Raw genomic sequence first — 23,548 nt, forward strand, 5'->3', positions numbered from 1 at the left:
GGGTTAAAGTGTTATATGTGAAAAGTTGTCGCGTTTTGAGGTTGATACATAGGTCGTAGTTTAACTTAATTTAGCGGCTTCCGTTTGCATTTGCAGGGTTCGGGTTGGGATATTTGATGACAGGCTTCAGGTAGTGGTCCACCACGGTGGGACCTTGATAAAAGAAGTGCTCTTTAAGTATATAGGTGGGTGATGAACCAATATTTTCCTCACTTCACTTAGTTTAATGTGCTAGAATTAGTCGGGGAATTATGCTTAAACGTCCGGTATTTTCCTGTTTTTCCTAATTGTGCTTAATTTGATCGGAAATTCTTATTTTAACTAATTTGAATTATCTGAGCTTATTATTTTGCATTATTAATTGTAGGGAAATTGTTGGATATTATTTGGGACATTTGGAGGTCAAAAGAAAATGCCACATCAAATATACTTTAAACTAAGATGAGAGAGGAGGTGTGGATTTATTTTTTTTTTGGGAATGCACTACACGGCCCAAAGCACTTCCAAGGGGTAGCAGGGCAACCATCTTCATTCATTTTCCAGCTAGCATTAAAGTGGTGTGACGGTGAGAAAAAGGGGTGTGTCCAGTAGGAAGAAAACCTCCGCAGTCCAACACGCTTTGAGGAAGTCCACGTTCACGGTCCTGCTGCCAGCATCTTTGGAGGGGTGCACACAGAGATAGACGGTCCAGCAGCTTGAATGAAGGGTGATTTGTTCTCCCATTCAGCACAACAGAGTTAACCTCGGTTCAGCAGCCTCCTTGGTCCAGCGAGCACACGGGAAGCAAGCAGCAGTTTGGAGGTGCACGAAGACACTTCATGCATCCAGCAACACTTGGAAGCACGAGAATGAAGAGAACAACACGTGCAACAGCCACCGAGAGCAATGAAGATCCACACGTCCACGGTCCAACATCCAGTAAAGGCCTTCACGGTCCAGCAAAGCAAGAAGCCCACGAATGGAGTGAAAGAAGCAATTGTTTGAATGAAAGAGGAGTTGGCACACATGAGGGAGTAGCTGCCACGTTGAAAGCTCACATCCACATGGAAAAGAGAAGCTTTTGGATTTTCAATTTTGAAATGGTGTGTTGCAGAATGGTAGAAGCACAAAGGCACGTTGCAGCTTGTATATCTTCAGTTTGAAAAGAAGACCACGGGGTCCAGTAAGGCTCATGCCACGTCTTCAAAAAGCAATGGGCTGGATTCGTTTGGAGTGTGGTGTCATGAAGAAGCTTGTAGGTGCACAATGCAATTGGCCCAGCAGCACACGCGTCCAAGAAGCTGAACGTGAAGCAGATCTGGTGTGCACGGTGTCATGACCTGAAAAAAAGAAAAGAATGCACACGTAGGAGGGAAGTGGTCCAGCAGCTTTTAAAAGTCCAGCAGTGTGGGAGATGTGTCTCGACCTAGGGCTGGATAAAGGATGGTCCAACCGCCACCTAAGAGGGAATTTTTATTTTTAGCTTAAAGAGAACACTGAATCACGGAGGCGGAAAAACTGTGGCACATAGAGGCACACGGTGTACGTTGGAGGCTGTGATGAGAGAAGGGACGTATTCCATTTGAATTTGAGTTTGCTACTGTTACACCCAGCATTTGGAAGCAGCACACGGTGATTCATGGCCAGCTGGAGATGCACTCACGGAGTTTCATTTCTTTTCTTTACGCATGAACCAAACTTGTTTCTTATTAATATATAGATATATTGAAAGCATTTTTATTTTTGGAGACATGCTTCATTAGATGTGCTGTCACGGCCTGAATCATTTGTGTCATTAAATGCTCATCTTGCTTCTTAGTCTTTTGCATTGAATATTTTTATTTCTAAGCTGCATCTTTCGTTTGTTATTAGTTACCGTGGTTCCATTTTAATTTAGGTAGATGAGTTTTAGATTTCTTTTATTGCATTTCAATTCGGTTATGAGTTGTCTTAATTATTTAGTGCATTTAATTTGGTTTATATGTGCATTTCATTTTTAACCAAGTGTCTCTTATTATCTGCTGAATTTTAATTAGTTCACACGTCTTGTTTTAGGACCGTTCAGTTTATTGTTTTCGTTCACTATGTTGTCTATCTTGTTCTGCTTCTTTATCTTCCTGTATTTCCAATTTCCTCGCTTGCTTTAGAGACCGTTCGGTCTCAATGTAGAACCGTTCGGTCATTTGTAGGACCGTTCGGTCTTTATGTTTTGTTAAGTTTATTTCAATGCTTTCAATTATGTTCGGTCGTGTTTAATTTCCAGTTTTAATTTAGTTTATTTACAATCACAAAAACATTTTCAAAACCCCCCACTTAGTGTTGACCTGAGACTGAACCACAAATTGGTCCTTGAGAGACGACCTAGGAGTCACTTCCTAGTCTATACTGCATTAATTTTGTAAACAACTTTTGTGTGAGGTGCGACCCTCTCAACAGTGGGGAGATAGCTTATTAGGACGTTGACCCCGATAAAATGGTGTTATTTTGGAATAGTAGGTTCACTTAAACATTTGGGTTACATTGAAGTAGCAGAGTTATATACAATGTTCAACATGTTTTATATAAGTTGTATGATGATAAAGGAGCTATGAACACGATGAAGGTGGCTAATTATTTGGGGAAAAGTAAACTTGTATGTTGTACATGGGGTGGACAATCCAGTGGTTGTAGAAAATGATGTAAATGAGATTCTTTACTTATGTGAAGGACCTACAGACAGTGGTAAAGGTAGTGGCATTGGAGGAAAGCACGTGTTGAGGGTGGTCATGAAGGAATTGGGGACCTAGAAGTTGAACAAGTTAAGGAGGTTGAGGATGGAGCATTAGACTTGTCAGGTGGAGTGGATGTTCTGAGAGAGGATGGAGTTGAGGTTCAAAGTGTGGGTGCAGTGGATGTTGACAATGAAGTTGCAGTGGAGGTTGACTATGAGTGTGTAGTGTAGGTTGACAATGAGGGTGCAGTGGAGGTTGAGAATGAGGCTGGAATGGAGGTTGACAATAAGGCTGGAGTTGAGGTTGAGAGTCAAGAAGAAGGAGAAGTAGACAGTGACGTTGGAGTTGAGGTTGATAGTGTTGGTGGAGTTGAGGTTGATAGTGTTGGTGGAGTTGAGGTTGAGAGTCAAGAAGAAGTGGAAGTGGACAATGAGGATGAACCAGGAATGGATGATCTAAGTGGTGATGAATACGTGGATGTTGACAGTGATAATGAAGCACAAGAACACGGAAGGGGTTTGTCAGATGATGAATGAGAGTCTGATGTGCTCTTAACTCCACAAAACCATGGAAGTGGGGAGGATGACATCGAGGATAGAGTATGTGGTGGTCCCTTTTCAAAGTATGCAAAACATAAGTCAATGGAAGATTACAGGTGGGAAGTGGGCACCATATTTAGCGATAAGGATGAGTTTAAGGATGCCATTAGAAGATATGTTGTTCATGGTGGGAGGGCTCTAAAATTTGTGAAAAATGATAATCGTAGGGTGAGGGTCAGATGCATGGGGGGCCAATGTAAGTGCCCATGAGTAGCTTACATTGGGTATTTGCCATCACGCAAAATTTGGCAATTGAGGAAGATAATTGATACCCATACTTGTAGTAGGCAACTTAACATTAAATTGATGAATGCTAAGTGGTTGAATCAGGAAATAGATAAGTCTTTAGTTGACAATCCTAATTTAAGGGTGAAAGACATGCGTAGTAAAGCATTAAGGAAATGGAATACGAATATGTCAATTTCCAAGGCACGAAAGGCAAAGTTAATTGCATCAAGACAACTTGAAGGAGATTTCAAAGAGCAGTTTAAAAGGATTATGATTATGGACATAAGCTGTTGAGGTGTAACTCGAGGTCAATAGTGAAGGTTAAAGTTGACGGTGATAATGGTGACCCAAAGATAAAACAAAAGACTTCCGAACAAATCAAATTTATCAAGATTTTGGGTCCCAAGGTAATATTATCATTTATGTTCATATACATTTGTCATTTATCTTCATTATTGACGTGCTTTATTTATTTTAGCTGGTCTGCGAGAAAGATTTTTGAGGTTAGCCACACTTCATCCATTGAGAACAAGTTCATAGTGGACCTCGACACTAAACATTGTAGCTGTAGAAAGTGGATGATCAGTGTCATCCCATGTTGTCATGCAATTGCAGCAATTAACTACTCAAGTTTGGACCTAGAAGATTTTATACCTACTTGCTTTAGAATATCGACACATGAAGAGGCGTATGCGTCCATAATTTTTTCCAGTGAATGACAACCTACTATGGGAAAGAACAACCTTCCCTGATGTACTACCACCAATTAAGAGGAATTTGCCTGGGAGGCCAAAGAAAAAAATGAGGTTAGAGGCATGGGAGCTATCTAAGGATGAAAACCAAATGCGTGTTGGTGGGAATACAAAGAAATGTAGCATTTTCCGTCAAAGGGGCCACAACAAAAATAAGTGCCATTTACGTCCCAACCAACAAAAACAACAAAGCCAATGGACCAAACACAACCATCATAGGCACCACCAAGTACCCAATCCATTTACCATCACAGGCACCACCAAGTACCCAATCCCTTGTACCATCACAGGCACCACCAAGTACCCAATCCCTTGTACCACCACAGCCTCCAAGTCCCCAATCATCCCATCCACCAACGTTGAGGAAAAAAAATAGATTTTAGAAGAAAACATACTTCGATGATTTGTTTACTTAGTTTTTAGAAGAAAAACTACTTATTATGTACTGTGATTAAGCACTTTTTTGTTTACTTTGATGGTCATGTACTATGGTGCATCAACTTTAAGTATTTTGGTCATGTAATGGTAATATTTATGTCCTTTAATTGCAGAAAGTACTTTGATGCATTAACCTGTCATAATGTTATGTTAATACTTTTGTCATCATAATATACAATGAAGACTATACTGAACAATTTAAAGTTAAATCTAAGACCTTTGTGAATATTTTTAAACCAAATGAGAATCTTATTCGAACATTCTCCACTGAATTAAAGTCATTAACATAAACAATGGTACATAATGCATTGCATGACTGAACCAAAACACTTGAAGGTATTCATTCACCTACACATTGCCAACCTACTTTTTTCAAGCATCCAATACATTACATCAACATCAACAAAACATAAAACAGACACCCACTTTGCCCACCTAACAACATCAACCTAAACAGAACCTCAAAATCACAAGGTTCAACACAATAGAAAGAAACAAAGCTACAACTAACAATTTCATCCTTTTCTGAAAATCCTTCACTACATTTTCCAGATCACTAATCCTCCTCCTTTTGCCTCTCAATTGTACAATCTTTTTCATCAACGTTTTCTTCAGAACACCATTTGAAAAAAGTTACACGAGCTCCTACTTGAACAACCGCCCTGTTATTCACCAAGTCAGGGAATTTATCAAAAAATGCATAAAGTGAAGGGAACATAAACTGACAAGGGTATACTCAAAACCTTGTAATGAGGACATCCCAAAAACTTCTGCCAACATTTTTTGTAGTTCTTGCGACTTTGGTTACAACAATATCACTACAGTAACAAATAGGAATTATCCCACCTCCCCTCGAACCACCACCATGGGACGAACGCGAAATCCTTTGCCCCATCTATTGGAACACGAAGAACACTCTTGGGAAGAAGCAATTCATATCTCGTCACAAACACTTTCCTCACCTCAGTCACCAAGTAGGATGAACCCAAACCCTAACCCCTCTTTTTTTAACCTCTGTCTAAACATTGACACGTAATCTATTTTTTTTTGCAACAATTTTAACCTCACTGCCACGCAATAAGATACACTGGACATGTCATTAAGTTTTGTCTAGGGGGGCAGCTGCACCATTTAATTTTTGATGTTGTTAGCAAAAAGGATTAACTTGACCCAATTTTTCATAAGTTGGGATCATTTGTTACTTTTTAAGAAAGATAGGACTATTTCGAACACAACCCCTCTTTCGAGGGATCAAAAGAGGTATCAAGCCTAGTTTCTAGAAAATTGTTGAAGTTGCGTTTAATTAAACAAGTATAAATTAGCGTGGATTTTGAAATGTTAAAATATAATTTTAAGGCTTGATTATGTTTTATGACCGCGATAAATTTGGAAAATTTTAATTAAGTTCTAAACAAAATTGTAATTAAGTTTTACAATTGAGTTTTCAATATTAAATTTTATTATTAATAGAGTAATGGAGTGACTCTTGAAGTTCTTATCTTATCATATAGTTACATGTTTTATTATTTAAAAAGTTTATAATTTATCATTTTATATTTTTAATCTTTTGTTGTATTGTAAATGGTTTAATGTTATCCGATCATAAGACGTTCTATTTTTACTAACTCGGTCTCACATATTCTAATGGTGTATTATTCTTTAATTTAGTACATCCTGAATCTGACAATGGAATGAATCATGGCCCACCGAAACTCATATAAGTAAAGGTTTATAAACCCATAATTATCCTATAAATAGTACATCCATTAAGGTAAATAATGGATGTTCAACATTAATTGTTATCGAACGTACTCTACTAACTTGGGCGTCAAAGTGTCTTTTGCAAACACATCAACATCCATCCATGGAGTACGAGCACCAAGAGAAGAGCGGAAAGAAAAATAATTGACCAAGGGGAGATGATAGCAACCTCCTTAACTAAATTGGGCCAAAACTAGGAGATGTGCATGGATGGGTGTTTCCTTGGAGTTATGGTGCAAAAATGGTGTAGGGAAGGTCCAAGGTTGACGTACTATGGTGGTTAAAAGGGTAGAAGCTCATAGTTTTTGGTGTGTATGGTGATGGTGAGGTGATTTGTGATTGCTTTAAGAGAGGTGAGCTCAACTCAAGGAGGAAGTTGACTAGAGGGGCCTCTAAGGTTGCTCTAGTCTTGATCTAGGAAGTGTATGGTCATAATATGGTAGCATAACATTACATTAATCCAAGATGAAATACAAGGGTAGAGACACCTCTATTTATAAGATATCTCCTTCTAAGCCTAAAAGCATGATCTCCCACCTTTGCTCTCGTTGGAAAACAAATGAGACCTTCTAAGGAGTGGACAAGTGTCCACAAATCCTCTCCAATGATGGGAGGACATGTGGTCACTCACAAAACACATTCATCTCCTTTCCTAGATTGTCGTGTGGCCACTACTAAAAGCAAATCCTCTCCAATGGTGGAGAGAAATGTGACCACTACCAAAAAGAAATCATCTCCACTTCTAGGGTGCCATGTGGCCACTTCTAGAAAGCAAATCCTTTCTAATGGAAGTATGACACATGGCACTGATAACAGTTGAATTTATCGTTATTTGATACTTAATTTTGATACTAAAAATACCCTTTTTGACTTAGTGATAATAGTTGAAAAAATGTTATTTTCATGCTTGAAATTGATACTAAAAGCAACCTTTAACACTTAGAAACTAGCTTGAAATCATGCTTTTATTCATATTTTCAGAAATAAGAGAGCTGGACAGTTTTATGCTTGATTTCAGTGTTTTTATGTAGGTTTTAAGGTGAATTTGGTGAAAGAAGTGAAGAAGGAGAGAGATGAAATCAGAAAAGACATCAAAAAAGTGCAAAAGGAGAAGCCGCAACTACCGCTCAGCGGCAGTTTACCGCTGAGCGACACTCAGAAGCTCACGGGGGATCCGCTGAGGGGCAAAATGGCCGCTGAGGGGAAGAAACCAACTCACGCACTTACCGCTGAGCGGTACTTTACTGCTGAGCGGCACACTTATGGGCTTGGGCCTAAATTTTCTGTAATTTTAGAATAGTATATAAGCTTTAGGACGTCCTAGGGTTTGTATCTTTGGCAGAGACGAAGCAAACACTCTCTTTTCCACCCCTTGAAGGAAGATCTTGGATGCTCAAGCTACCTCCTCCTCTTTCTAGGGTTCTATCTTTCATTCTTTCATTATTGTTCATCTAGTTTCACCATGAATATGGTGAACTAAACCTTGTATTGTTGTTGGGGAATCAATGTAGTCTTGTGAAACTCTCATATATGGAATTTGTTTTAATGTCTTATATTAAGATATATGCTTTCTTTCATCTTTGTGGTGAAGGTTGTAAAAGATCTTCCGGAGGAGGGAAAAGTTCTCTAGATGTACGGATTCTTCTCCTCCGTCTTTCTCGTCTAAGTCATCAAGAAGAGGTTCCAAGGTTTTCTAGCTACTAGTTTGAATTGCTTCCTCCATACACAAGAAAACAAGTCCCTAGAAAAATTTGTTAGCACAAAAAGATAGATAAGATATAAATAAAAGCAGAAAAATAAAAACAGAAAACAGAAAACAGAAAAAATAAAAACAGAAAATAAAATAAAATAAAATAAAATAAAATAAAATAAAATAAAATAAAATAAAATAAAATAAAATAAAATAAAATAAAATAAAATAAAATAAAATAAAATAAAATAAAATAAAATAAAATAAAATAAAATAAAATAAAATAAAATAAAATAAAATAAAATAAAATAAAATAAAATAAAATAAAATAAAATAAAATAAAATAAAATAAAATAAAAACAGAAAAAATAAAAAACAGAAATTCAAATTTCAAAATTAAAAAACAAGTCAAAGATAATCAATAATCATACAAATAAAGGTTTAAACCCTCGGTTGGTCCTCGTATTTATATGGAAATCTCAAATGGGTCATCGTTTTTTTTTCGGTCTCAGTTGGGTTATATTTTTTGTAAAAATGAGCCAATTTTACCCTAACCGTTAAGTTGTTCCAAACGGCGTTAAATTAGGTTGAGCTGTATTTTTTGCTTTGATGATGTGGCATTATGCATTTAATTGAATTTAATTGAATGATCTCTGTGGCTACAGTGCTTCTTCTTCCTCCAATCACTGATGCAGACTCCTCCCATGGACGCACAAGGATTTCGCCGTTTATGCGCTTCACACTGCGTGCTTCACACTGCGCTTTCTATCCAGAAAATCCAAGAAAGACAAAAAGTCTAAACCAAAGAATGATGTGCACAACCAGGTGACCCCTCTTCCTGAGCTAATTGCCGAGCCAACAAATGCAAGATCAATGTCCTTTATTGGAACACACGAGTACTTGGCCCCAGAGATCATCAAGGGTGAAGGGCATGGAAGTGTTTTGGACTGGTGGACATTTGGGATATTCCTGTATGAGCTTCTATTTCGTAGAACACCATTCAAAGGTCCTGCAAACTGTGCAACTCTGTTCAATGTAATTGGTGAGCCTCTAAGATTTTCAGAATCTCCAACTGTTAGCTTTGCTGCTAGAGATTTGAAAGAGGGTTGCTTGTGAAGGAGCCCTAGCATCGTCTCGCCTATAAACGTGGCGCCACAGATTAAAAAGAAAAACTTTGAGAGAAATTTCAGGGTTTTTAATCATAAAGAAATCTGAAGTTTTTCCCTTTGACTGGCAAGTTGAGCTAAAATTGTGAAATTTCAGTCTTGATCTAATTGCCATTCTCGCGCCTCTGTAGTTTCCAAATCCATTCAATTCCAATTTCAATTTTTCTCAAAAAGATAACAATGTTTTTTATGTCTCGTGAATTTTGGGTTTTAATTGGGTTTTGTTGTTTTGATATCAAAATGGTTTTTGTTGCAGTGTGGTGTCATTGCAGAATGGAAAACAATGGAAAAGGACTGGAAAAGTTGAAAGATGAAGTAGAAGAGGAAAACAGAAAACAGAAAATAAAAAATAAAATACTTGGTTAGCACAAAAAGATATAGGAGAAGATAAAAATAGAAAACAGAAAATAAAATATAATAAAATAAAATAAAATAAAAACCGAAAAAATAAAAACAGAAAATAAAAACAGAAATTCAAAATAAAAGTCAAAGATAATCAATAATCACACAAATTAACCAGTTAAACCAGAGTCCCCGGTAGCGGCGCCAAAAACTTGATGGACAAATTTATGAACACCAAAATATGATGTCACAAACTTGTTTTTCAATCGGCAAGTATGACCGAATCGTTCAAGTAATAAACTTGGTAAGACCCAGTATCGTTCTTCCCAAAGGACTCACGACCTAGTTTAGTTGTGTGGTTTATTGATTAGCTAAGACTTAAAGACGAAATATTTGGATTTTTATATGCAAAAGACGAAAATTAAATATGTATGCATGAAGTTTTGATCAATGGCAAAAAGCAAAAGATAAACACTTTCAATGAAATATATGTATGAATATGTTGTTGGGGGTCAATTTCATCTTATCCACTCTCATATATTTTAGGAATTCAACACTCAAATCATCATTGTTAATGCCACTCTCTAAAGTACCTTTCAAGAAGGCTTCTCCCTAATCACGAGTTCATACAATTCCTAGCATTCCTAATAATTAGTTCATAAGTACAGGAGCTTAACGACAACCAATATAATATTGGGAGAAATTCCCCGGATCTAGACTTCCCCGTACGCGCCCGTATCGACAAAACCAATAATCATGCATCGAATGAGTTAAACAATGCAAGCATTAAGCAAAGAGGAAAAACCCTAACTAATGATGAAAGAAAGCATAGATCTTAAATAAAAGATGTAAAAACAAATTCCATATATGAGAGCTTCAAAAGATTACATTGATTCCCCAACAAACATACAGAGTTTAGTTCACCATATTCATGGTGAACCTAGATGAATAACAATGAAAGAATGAAAGATAAAACCCTAAAAAGGTGAAGAGGAAGCCTCAGCATCCAAGATCCTCCTTCAAAGGGGTGGAAGAGAGAGTGTTTTCTTCGTTCCAGCCAAAGATACCTAACCCTAGGAAACCCTAAAGCTTATATATTATTCGTAAATTACAGAAAATTAGGTCCAAGCCCATAAAAGTGCCGCTCAGCGGTAAAGTACCGCTCAGCAGTAAGTGCGTGAGTCGTTTCTTCCCCTTAGCGGCCATTTTGCCCCTTAGCGGACCTCCCGTAAGCTCCTGAGTGCCGTTCAGCGGTAAACTGCCGCTGAGCGGTGACTTCGGCTTCTCCTTTTGCACTTTTTGATGTCTTTTCTGATTTCATCTCTCTCCTTCTTCACTTCTTTCACTAAATTCACCTTAAAACCTGCACAAAAACACTGAAATCAAGCATAAACCTGTCCAGCTCTCTTATTTATGAAAATATGAAGAAAAGCATGATTTCAAGCTAGTTTCTAAGTATAAAGGTTGCTTTTAGTATCAATTTTAAGCATGAAAGTAACAGTTTTTCAACTGTTATCACAATCTCAAACTTAGAACTTTGCTTGTCCTCAAGCAAACAAGATGTAACTCAATCTTCAACCAATTCATATGATGGTTCACTCATTCAAAAATTCTCTTTTCAAGATAAGTAACAACTTCACTCAAACTTATGACCAAGAGTTCAATCAAGATGTGCACATGCTTTGGTGTTCAAAAAGTTATTTAAATTCCAACAAATACTATTTTTCATGAATGATTAATCAATTAAGCATGGATGTTCATGTGCTTATGGAATATTTCCTCACTAGGTAAAGTGTTTCACTCAACACACAAGTGTATAAGAGGTAAAGTGTTTCACTCATTCACTCCACTATCACAATGTTACATGAATCAACTTTGCCTTTCATTTTACCACAATCAAAAACATTCACAAGCATGCATCATTACAAGGACTTTTCAATGGCTTATAATGTGGCTGGGCTAACAAGAAAATTGGTTTTTCTGGATCACAAAATCCTTGAGTTAAGAGAATCATAATCAACACAATTATTCTTATTCTTCCCAACTTTCTTTTGCATTTGCATTGAGCTTTGCTTCTTTTTTTCTTTTCTTTTCTTTTTCTTTGCATATTCTTACTTTTTAGCTATTAGCTCAATGCTTTTCCTTTCTCATGTTTTCCCAATAACCCCAAACTTGAACATTTAACAATACCACACAAGATCTTCTACTTAACTCAAGGTAAAGATTTTCAATCAAGGGTTTTCAGTGTATGTTCAAGGCTAAGGGTTCAAAGGATAGAACAGTAAGTGTTCTCTTTTAGTGGGCTAACTTTATGAATTTGGCCAATAAAAAGGGTTCCAACAAACGACCTTGATCATATGATGCAAAAGAAGCAATTGATTCAATCATAGAAAACTTGGGCAAAGTCATTCATGCTTTCAAAGTAATAGCATTTAACAATAACAACTCTGGAGCTCAAAACCTCACATATAAGCTCATTCACATTTGACATACACATCCTGCTTAATCTCACAATCACAATCATAATATAATGCATTTGTTTACAAAGCTTGTGAATCACCTGTATAAGCATTTTAATGTGCACATCATCTCAACATCAATCAATCAATAAGCATCATTCAGCATTACTTATCACACAATCACAGTTAATAGCAAACTATCATAACAAACCAGGTGTTCAATAGAGTACATCAAACCCCAATCTAAAAACAAAAACAAATAAGTTCAGAAAACTTAAACCACAAAAGCATAATCATATGATAGCATTTATCAGTAAATGCTATCTCAGCTCCTTCTTCAATCTGAGCTGTCCTTTGTATCTTCCTCTTCCTCCTCATCTTCATCATCTTCAAATGCATCATCATCATCAGCTTCATCTTCTTCCATCTCTCTAGCTGAAGCTTCAGCTGCTCCAGCTCCCCCTCCATGCATTGGTTCCTCTGGCCAAGCTACCACATTATGGAACTCATCCATAGTCCACCTGTGGGCTGGAGGTGTATCATACATCCCCACAATCATCTCAGCAGTGGCCACCTGCCCTCTGTGAATGGACTGCAACTGAGCACCTATAAGAGACATATACATGTCCCTCATTTGGAATGGTTCTGCTTCATGTGTCTCAGCAGATGTCTGGCTCTGTGCTGGCCCTCTCTCTCTACGAGCCCGGCGTGGTGGCACTGGCTGAGCTGCTTCCTCACCTCCACAGTACTGCCTGTAATAAGCCTCATCAATAGCTTTTCTTGGCCTCTCAAATGGTGGAGCAGAAGTGTCCATACCAGCTATCTTGCAAAGGTGCGTGATCAAAGAGGGATGTCCTAGTGGTGCTTTGTTGTTTGAGGTATTGGCGCACATACTAATCTCATCAGCTATCACCTGCCCAATATTAACATTCAAGTTTCTAATAGCACAGTAGATGAAGAATGCCCTGCTGAGAGTAATATCTGACACATGTGAACATGGCTGAATGTTGGCATGAGAAAACGCCATCCAATACTTTGCAAGAGGAGTCAAATCTGTCCTCCTAATGTTAACCACTGAGCCAGATCGATTCCTTTGGAAGTGTCCTCCAGGTATACACAATACTCTCTCCACATCCTCATAATCAGCACCTTCCTCCATGCAAAGAGCAAACTGGCACTGCTCACCAGCCCATACAGTGTGCAGAAAGTTATTAATTGAATCAGGATCATACCTGATAGCATGGCCTCTGACATAGCCCAAATAATTCTCAGCTGGATAATCACCAATCTTCTTAGCATTGGTGTAAAATTCCTTTACCACAGCTATGTTGGCAGGTGCAGGATAAGTGGCTAGCTTTCCCCAGTCATTCCCTAACACTTGCTCTCCAAATTGAGGAGCAAAGTTAGGTATCATTCCAACCTTTCTCTCCATCAGAAGTCTCCTGTCCTGAACCACCCTAAAGTGCTTCTCATGTTTTCTAGAGAGGAACCTGCTAGAGTGGGGTTGCTCTGGTTCCTTTTCCTTTCTCTTGGTTGCCATGGTTTTCAATCTTTTTCCTCAAGAAGATGCCATTCCTACATTCAAACACAAATACAAAACCACAGAACATGATGTTCATCATTAGTAAAACACAGAACACAACTCCTTTCGAAGCTAAACCACCGCTGAGGGCCAGAATTTCGCCTCAGCGCCACCAGTGCCACATTCCAACACGCAAAAATTCAGAAAAACCAAATCTGGCAGAGTGCCGCTCAGCGGCAGTTTACCCCTCAGCAGTAACTCTGCAGATTTTTGAAAATCTTGTTTTAAAGTTGTCCTAAGTCCACCCAAATGCAGTTTTCAGTTTTCCAGTTCATAATCATGCAGTTTAATCGGTTCAAACATCAAATATATCATCAAATCATGCATAGAAATCAAAACCCCTAAATATTCATGCTTTGACAATCACATTCAAAATCAAAAACCCTAGAATGAACAAAATGCATTTTACTTACTTGGGTGGAGATACTAGATGCAATGAGAATGTTTCCAAGCTAGAATGCTCTCTTCCAACCCCAAACTTGAATGGAACACTAGTGAAAAAGTGAGTGGAAGAGAAATTTTCTTAAGAGGAAAGAGTGAAAAGATGTGGAAAACCTTGGAGAAGGTATGTGGAAGTGTTTGTGCAGAGAAAAGCCTGAAAGTATGAGAACTTGCGCAGCTTAGGGTTTAAAAATACCCTAATGGGTCGGGTCCCGCTAAGGGGAACTAAAGCCCATTCTGCGAGAGTACCGCTCAGCGGTAAATTACCGCTCAGCGGCACTTTCGTGATGTGCTCTTCTCCTTCTTTTCTTAACCTACGTGTCTCCCATACATGCCCCTCACTGGTTCCCTGCAAGTCAATGTTTAAAATGCTTATGCAAACCCTAACTAAAATAAACAAACAGAAATATTCAATCAACTGGGTTGCCTCCTAGGTAGCGCTTGTTTAACGTCACGAGCCTGACCCAAAATCCACCAACACCCATCAGTAGGTGCAAAATTTTCTTACCAACACCCATCAGTAGGTGTTACAAACATAGTATCCTTCAGTAGATACTTAACCACCTAGCATCCTTCAGTAGATGCTATCTCCAACAAAATAATTACAAAAATAATGTTCACAAATTAAAAATTACAAAACCAAATCAAAAGTCTTTGAATCCACTGGGTTGCCTCCCAACAAACGCTCTTTTAACGTCATTAGCTTGACCCAATAAAGTTCAAGTTCCATCTTCTTTATAGTTGATGTTGTCATTCCACCAACTCCTGAGCTGTTTCCTCTGAATTGTCTTGGTCCTTCTAGAATATGGAGACTCTATCTCTATCATCTCCTTCTCTTTAAAGCCCTTCACAACCCACAACTTGTTCTTGATTCTTATAGGTGAGCCAAGTTGGAGTCTTCTTTTCTCCCAGTCACTAGGAATTTCTCCTCCTCTTCCAATATTTTCTTCCTTGGGTACCTGAAACAACAAACAATGGTTACCTGAAACCTTGAGATTTTCATCTTTACGGCTAGTCATGGGTGCATCTTGAAATGCAGCTTTATAACTAGCTTCTTCCTCCCTTGCTTGCGTCTCATCTTTGAAGACGTCTACCACCACTCTCTCCTCTCTGTCCTGGAGCACCACTATACCTTCATTTACATCAATAATAGCTCTGGCCGTTTTCATAAACGGTCTTCCAAGTATGATAGGTATCTTCTCTGTCTCCATCTTCATCACCACAAAGTCTGCCAAGAACTGAAGTTTGCCAACACAAACTATAATGTCCTCTACAATCCCACATGGCTCCTTTGAAGATCCATCGGCCATTACTATTTTAACCTTTGCAGGTTTCACTTTAACATTGCCGATTTGCTCCAGTAAAGAATAAGGTATCAAGTTAACACTTGAACCTAAATCAAGGAGAGCTTTCTTTACCTTTTTCTTCCCTATGGTACAAGGGATAGAAAAACTGCCTGGATCTGATGCTTTAGGAGGGAATGACTCTTTTTTAACAGTTATACACTCTTTTGCCTCATCATCTCTACGTCTCTTTTTTGTAGAGATTTCTTCATCAGATTTTGTGTAAACTGTGACTTGCTGTAGAATCTGTTCCCAAGGTGCTTCATTATCCACCATTCTGAATAATTCTGTGAAGTCCATTTGTTTCCCTTGATGGATTGGAAAAGGAAAAGTACTTTTGCTCTCTATGTCTCTTCGCTCTTCTGTATCTAACTCAACTTTATCAACATCAACACTCTTTACCACCTTGCACTCTTCTCTGGGGTTAACCTCAGTATTAGCCCCAAAATTTCTATTTGGCCTTTCTTCCAATTGCTTGGTAATCTGACCCATTTGAATCTCCAAGTTCTTTATAGCAGCTTCAGTGCTCTTTTGAGAAGATTCAGTTTTCTGTATGAATTGCTGAAGAGTTTCTTCCAACCTTGTTGATCTTTCATTAAGCATAGATAACTGTTGCCAAAAGGTGGGTTGCTGCTGCTGCTTATTATATTGACTAGCTTGCCCAGTTTGTCCTTGACCAATGCTTGGGTGTGGTTTCCACCCTTGATTGTAATTCCCTTGACGGTATGGAAATTGATTGGCCCTGAAATTAACGTCCTCTACAGCTTCAACTGGAAAGGCACATTGACCATTGATATGATCACCTCCACATAATTCGCACAACTGGGTTTGTACCTGTGCAGCAGTTTTCAACTCTTTGGGTAATTGTGCAAGAGTTTTAGTCAGAGTCTCCAGCTGTTGAGTTAGAATTTTATTTTGAGCTAGCAAGGCATCATGTGTCTGTAATTGGAGAACCCCTTTTTGTTGCATAGGAGCTCATCTCTCACTGTGCAGCTCATTATCACTAGTAGCCATGTTTTCTATAATTTCTGTGGCTTCCTCTGGAGTTTTCCATTTAATATTGCCTCCTGCTGAGGCGTCCAGCATCATCTTGGTTTGTGAACCAAGCCCTCCAAGGAAAGTTAAGACTACTTCCTGTTCTTCAAAGCCATGCGTGGGTGTTTTTCTTAGCAGACTTTTGTATCTATCCCATGCATGCCCCAGTGATTCTTCCATGCCCTGCTTAAATGAAGATATCTCTTGCTTGCCTTTTGTCACCTTTGATTGTGGAAAGTACTTGTTTAAAAACTTTGTCACCACTACTTCCCAATCTGTGAAACTTCCTTCTGGAAAAGAATTTAACCAAAGTTTAGCATTGCCTCCCAATGAGAAAGGAAACAAGCTAAGTTTGATGGCTTCATCTGGCACCCCATTAATTTTAATTGTGTTGCAAATCTCATTGAAGGTTGTGAGGTGCTCATATGGGCTTTCATGAGATAACCCATTGAATTGATTGCTTTTTACCAGTTGGATTAGTGCTGGTTTGACCTTCATGTTAGCTGCATTGACTTTAGGTCTAGCTATACTGTTAAAGTGCTGAGGTCCAGCTATATTGGTGTAGTCAGCAAGAGTTCTTCTGATATTATTGTTCTCCATATTTTCTGTGCTATGAACAGAACCTTGTGGTGATGGTTGCAACAGAGTTTCCGGAGGAGGGAAAAGTTCTCTAGATGTTCGGATTCTTCTCCTCCGTCTACTCTCGTCTAGACCTTCAAGAAGAGGTTCTGTTGTTTTCTTGCTCCTAGTTCGAATTGCCTCCTGCATACACAAGAACACAAAACCCTAGAATATTTGGTTAGCACAAAAAGATATAGGAGAAGATAAAAACAGAAAACAGAAAATAAAATATAATAAAATAAAATAAAATAAAAACCGAAAAAATAAAAACAGAAAATAAAAACAGAAATTCAAAATAAAAGTCAAAGATAATCAATAATCACACAAATTAACCAGTTAAACCAGAGTCCCCGGCAGCGGCGCCAAAAACTTGATGGACAAATTTATGAATACCAAAATATGATGTCACAAACTTGTTTTTCAATCGGCAAGTATGACCGAATCGTTCAAGTAATAAACTTGGTAAGACCAAGTATCGTTCTTCCCAAAGGACTCACGGCCTAGTTTAGTTGTGTGGTTTATTGATTAGCTAAGACTTAAAGACGAAATATTTGGATTTTTATATGCAAAAGACGAAAATTAAATATGTATGCATGAAGTTTTGATCAATGGCAAAAAGCAAAAGATAAACACTTTCAATGAAATATATGTATGAATATGTTGTTGGGGGTCAATTTCATCTTATCCACTCTCATATATTTTAGGAATTCAACATTCAAATCATCATTGTTAATGCCACTCTCTAAAGTACCTTTCAAGAAGGCTTCTCCCTAATCACGAGTTCATACAATTCCTAGCATTCCTAATAATTAGTTCATAAGTACAAGAGCTTAACGACAACCAATATAATATTGGGAGAAATTCCCCGGATCTAGACTTCCCCGTACGCGCCCGTATCGACAAAACCAATAATCATGCATCGAATGAGTTAAACAATGCAAGCATTATGCAAAGAGGAAAAACCCTAACTAATGATGAAAGAAAGCATAGATCTTAAATAAAAGATGTAAAAACAAATTCCATATATGAGAGCTTCAAAAGATTACATTGATTCCCCAACAAACATACAGAGTTTAGTTCACCATATTCATGGTGAACCTAGATGAATAACAATGAAAGAATGAAAGATAAAACCCTAAAAAGGTGAAGAGGAAGCCTCAGCATCCAAGATCCTCCTTCAAAGGGGTGGAAGAGAGAGTGTTTTCTTCGTTCCAGCCAAAGATACCTAACCCTAGGAAACCCTAAAGCTTATATATTATTCGTAAATTACAAAAAATTAGGTCCAAGCCCATAAAAGTGCCGCTCAGCGGTAAAGTACCGCTCAGCGGTAAAGTACCGCTCAGCGGTAAGTGCGTGAGTCGTTTCTTCCCCTCAGCGGCCATTTTGCCCCTCAGCGGACCTCCCGTAAGCTCCTGAGTGCCGCTCAGCGGTAAACTGCCGCTGAGCGGTGACTTCGGCTTCTCCTTTTGCACTTTTTGATGTCTTTTCTGATTTCATCTCTCTCCTTCTTCACTTCTTTCACTAAATTCACCTTAAAACCTGCACAAAAACACTGAAATCAAGCATAAACCTGTCCAGCTCTCTTATTTATGAAAATATGAAGAAAAGCATGATTTCAAGCTAGTTTCTAAGTATAAAGGTTGCTTTTAGTATCAGTTTTAAGGATGAAAATAACAGTTTTTCAACTGTTATCAGATTTCCATATAAATACGAGGACCAACCGAGGGTTTAAACCTACAAATAAACTAGTTAAACCATGAGTCCCCGGCAGCGGCGTCAAAAACTTGATGACAAATTTACGAACTCCGAAAAACGGCGCCACAAACTTGTTTAACAATCGGCAAGTGTGACCGAATTGTATTAAATAATAAAACTAGGTAAGACCAAGTATCGTTCTCCCAAAGGACTCACGACCTAGTTAGTTATATGATTTGTTGATTATTTAAGACTTAAGAACAAATTGATTGTAGGTTTCAATGCAAGAGACAGTAATTAAATGTGTATGCATGAATTTGATCAATGGAGAAAAAGAGAATACAAACACTTCAATGAATTAGATGGATGAGTATGTTGTTGGGGTTATCAATTTCATCTTATCCACTCTCACATACTTTTAGGAATTCATCATTCTTATCATCAATGCTAATGCCACTCTCTAAATCACCTTGCAAGAAGGCCTATCCTTAATTACGAGTTCATACAATTCCTACCTAGTAATTAGTTCTTAAAGTGCAGGAGCTTAAAGGCAACCGATATGCTATTGGGAGAAATTCCCCGGATCTAGACTTCCCCGTACGTTCCCATATCGACAAAATCAATAATCATGGCAATGAATGAGTTAAACAAAGCAAGCATTAAGCAAAGAGGAAAATCCCTAACTAAAGATGAAAGAAAGCATATATCTTAATATAAGACATTAAAACAAATTCCATATATGAGAGTTTCACAAGACTACATTGATTCCCCAACAACAATACAAGGTTTAGTTCACCATATTCATGGTGAAACTAGATGAACAATAATGAAAGAATGAAAAATAGAACCCTAGAAAGAGGAGGAGGTAGCCTCAGCATCCAAGATCTTCCATCAAGGGGTGGAAAAGAGAGTGTTTGCTTCGTCTCTGCCAAAGATACAAACCCTAGGACGTCCTAAAGCTTATATACTATTCTAAAATTACGGAAAATTAGGCCCAAGCCCAAAAATAGTGCCGCTCAGCAGTAAACTACCGCTCAGTGGTAAGTGCGTGAGTTGTTTTTCTCCCCTCAGCGGCCTTTTCACCCCTCAGCGGAGCTAACGTGACTGCCTGAGTGTCGCTTAGCGGTAAACTGCCGCTGAGCGGCAGTGTCGGCTTCTCCTTTTGCACTTTTTTATGTCTTTTCTGATTCCATCTCTATCCTTCTTCACTTCTTTCACCAAATTTACCTCAAAACCTGCATAAAAACACTGAAATCAAGCATAAGCCTGTCCAGCTCTCTTATTTCTAAAAATATAACCAAAAGCATGATTTCAAGCTAGTTTCTAAGTGTTAAAGGTTGCTTTTAGTATCAATTTTAAGCATGAAAATAACAGTTTTTCAACTGTTATCATCTTCACATCTTCCTCCATCTCCATCACTAACAAATCAACCAATAATCTAAGTTTGTCTATGCAAACCACAACATCTTCCGCCACACCATAGGGCTTTTTGGTAGATCCATCCGTCAGTTGCAAAGTAACCTTTGTAGGCTTCACTTTAAGACCACCAATCCTCTCAAGCACAGACAAGGGCATCAAATTAATGCTTGACCCTAAATCAATTAGGGCTTTCCCTATCTTAACATTTCCTATGACGCAAGGAATAGTAAAACTTCCTAGATCTTTAACTTTTGGAGGAAGCGCCTTCCTTAAAATAACACTGCAATTGCCTTGTACATCAATAGTTTCCTCATCTATATATCTCTTCTTTTTGAGGAATTTCTTCAGAAACTGTGCATACACAGCAATCTGTTGCAATGCTTCAGCCAAAGGAATTTTAATCTCCAATTTCATGAAGATTTCTTTAAAACACCCTAATTGTTTCTCCTTTTCTTTTTTCCTACACTCCTTAGGGTAAGGAAGAATCTTTTCAATTTTTTCAATTTTTTTCTCTCCCCTCTTCTTTTCTTTTTCTTTTCTCTCAACCTCACCTATTCTCTCTTCTTTTTCTTCTTTTAACTCAACTCTTTCTTTTCTCTCCTTTATTCTCTCATCACTTATGCTCATAATAGCTTTATATTCTTCCTTGGGGTTAACCTTAGTATTAGCCCCAAATTGCCTCTCAACCTTATCCTCCAACTTCTTGGCCAGTTGGCCCACCTACATCTCCAAATTCCTTATAGCAACTTTAGTGCTCTGGTGGTTGGAGATAGTTACCTACATAAATTGTTGAAAGGTTTCTTCAACCTTTGAAGTTCTGTTAGATAATGTAGATATATGTTGTCATTGTGATTGTTGCTGCGGTGGTCTATTGAATATCCTCCTTGCCCAGATTGACTTTGACCCATACTTGGGTGAGGTTTCCAACCTTGGTTGAAATTACCTTGGCGGAATTGATTGCCCATATAGTTGACGTCTTCTTGGGTCTCCACTGGAAAAGCACATTGACCATTGATATGATCATCACCACATAATTCACATAGTTTTTGTTGAACCTGTGAAACATTCTACAACTCCTTTGGCAATTGAGAGTGTTTCTTCGTCAAATTTTCCAATTGATGAGTTATCATCTTATTATGTGCAAGCAGAGCATCATGAGATTGTAACTGTAAAACTCCTTTCTGCTGAGATGGAGCTCCTCTTTCATTATGCATCTCATTGTCATTAGTAGCCATGTTGTCAATCAATTGATATGCTTTCTCCGGAGTCTTTCACTTGATATTACCTCCAGCCGAGACATCTAGCATCAATTTGGTCTGTGAACCGACCTACAAGGAAAAGAATGATTATTGTGGCTTCATCAAAGCCATGCATGGGCGTCTTTCTCGACAAGCTCTTGTATTTATCCGAAGCTTGACCTAAAGTCTCTTCCATGCCCTACCTGAAAGATGAAATTTTTAATCCCCGAAAACGGAGTCAAAAACTTGTTAATACATCGGCAAGTGTACCGAATCGTATCAAGTAATAATAAATAGTAAGACCAAATATCGTTTCCCAAGATACTCACGACTCTAAACAGTTATGTGATTACTCAACTAATTAAGACTCTAAAGAACAAATTTTGGGGTTTTTGGATGCGAATGCAATAAAATAAACATGAATGCAATTTGATCAATAAAGGCTAAACACAAGAATGAATGGATGAAGTTGATGATATTGTTGTTGGGTTTAGATTTCACCTAATTTACTCTTATGCATATATGAATTCATCTTCGTCGTTAATGTTAATGTCACTTTCTAATTTACCTTAAACCCGATGTCTCGGTGAAGAAAGCCTACTCCTAATTACTAGTTCACAATGTCTTGTCTCCCTAACAATTAATCATGCATTACATTCGCACAGAAGCTTAAAGGCAATCGATCCTCCTATTCCTATGTCTAGGTAATATTGCTTCCGGGAGAATTTCCCCAGTTCTAGATTTCCCCGTATGTGTCCATATCGACAAAATCAAAGATCATGCAATTGAATGGGTTAAACAAAGCATGCATATAGTATAGAGGAAAAACCCTAACAATTAATGAAGTAAAGCATATATAATCAAGAATCAATTCAATACATGAGAGTTTAAGAGGTTATATCTTTCCCAACAACAAATAAGGTTTAGTTCTCCATCGTCATGGAAGAACTAGATGAACAATTGGATGAAAGAATGGAAGAGATACAAAAACCCTAGAAAGAGAAGAGGAGAGCCATCATCATCTCCAAATCTACCCCCAAGGGGTGAAAAATGTGTTTTTGTACTCAAGTCATCTAAAGATACAATCCCTAGGACGTCCAAGTCCTTAAATAGGGCAGAAAAATAACAGAAAACGGGTCAAGCCCCAAAACAAATAATAAAAATAGCAGAAAACTGGCCCAAAACACGTGTCGCTAGCGCTCAGCGTAGGTGCGACACTCAAATGATGCTCAGCGGTGGTCCTTAAGCGTGAAACAGAAGAAATTGGCACTAAAAATGGCGCTCAGTGCCCCTTTTCTACTCAACGCAACTTTTCTACACTCTGGTTGACTTTTTTGCACTCTGGTTGACTTTTCTGCTTTCTGGTTGACTTTTCTGCATTCTGGTTGACTTTTCTGCATTCCAACTATTCGGTACCTTAACTCTTCTTTCAAATCATTCAATTAGCCTACAAAATCAAGGGAATCTAGCACAAAACCATTAAATTCATCTTCAACTCTCTTATTCACAAAACTAAAGCAAAAACATGAGTTCAAGCAAGCTTCTAAGTAAAAAAGGGTGTTTTTAATATCAAAATTAAGTATAAAAATAATGGTTTTTCAACCGTTATCACCTGCTTACCTTTGTTGATTTTCGACTATGGGAAGTATTTGTTCAAGAACTTTGCAACCACATCTTCCCATTTAGAAAACCTATCTTCCGAGAAAGAATTCAACCATAACTTAACATTGCCTCCCAATGAGAAAGGAAACAAGCTAAGCTTTATAATGTCATCCGGCACTCCATTAATCTTTGCAGTGTTGCAAATATCATTGAAAGTTGTCAGATGCTCATATGGACTTTCATGAGACAGTCCATTAAATGTGTTGCCCTTTACCAATTGTATCAACACTAGTGCAAAAAAACCGTATTACGTTGGTTATTTTTGGCTTTTAACGACGAATTAGAGACCGATGTCATGACGGGTGACGTAACTTTTACGTTGAATATCACGAGGTGACGTTAATAGAACAATTTCACGTTGATTATATCGAGATCTGACGTAAACCT

This window comes from Vigna umbellata, chromosome 2 (genome assembly GCF_029865625.1).
Source record: "Vigna umbellata cultivar VRB3 chromosome 2, Vumbellata_1.0, whole genome shotgun sequence".
Taxonomy (NCBI): domain Eukaryota; kingdom Viridiplantae; phylum Streptophyta; class Magnoliopsida; order Fabales; family Fabaceae; genus Vigna; species Vigna umbellata.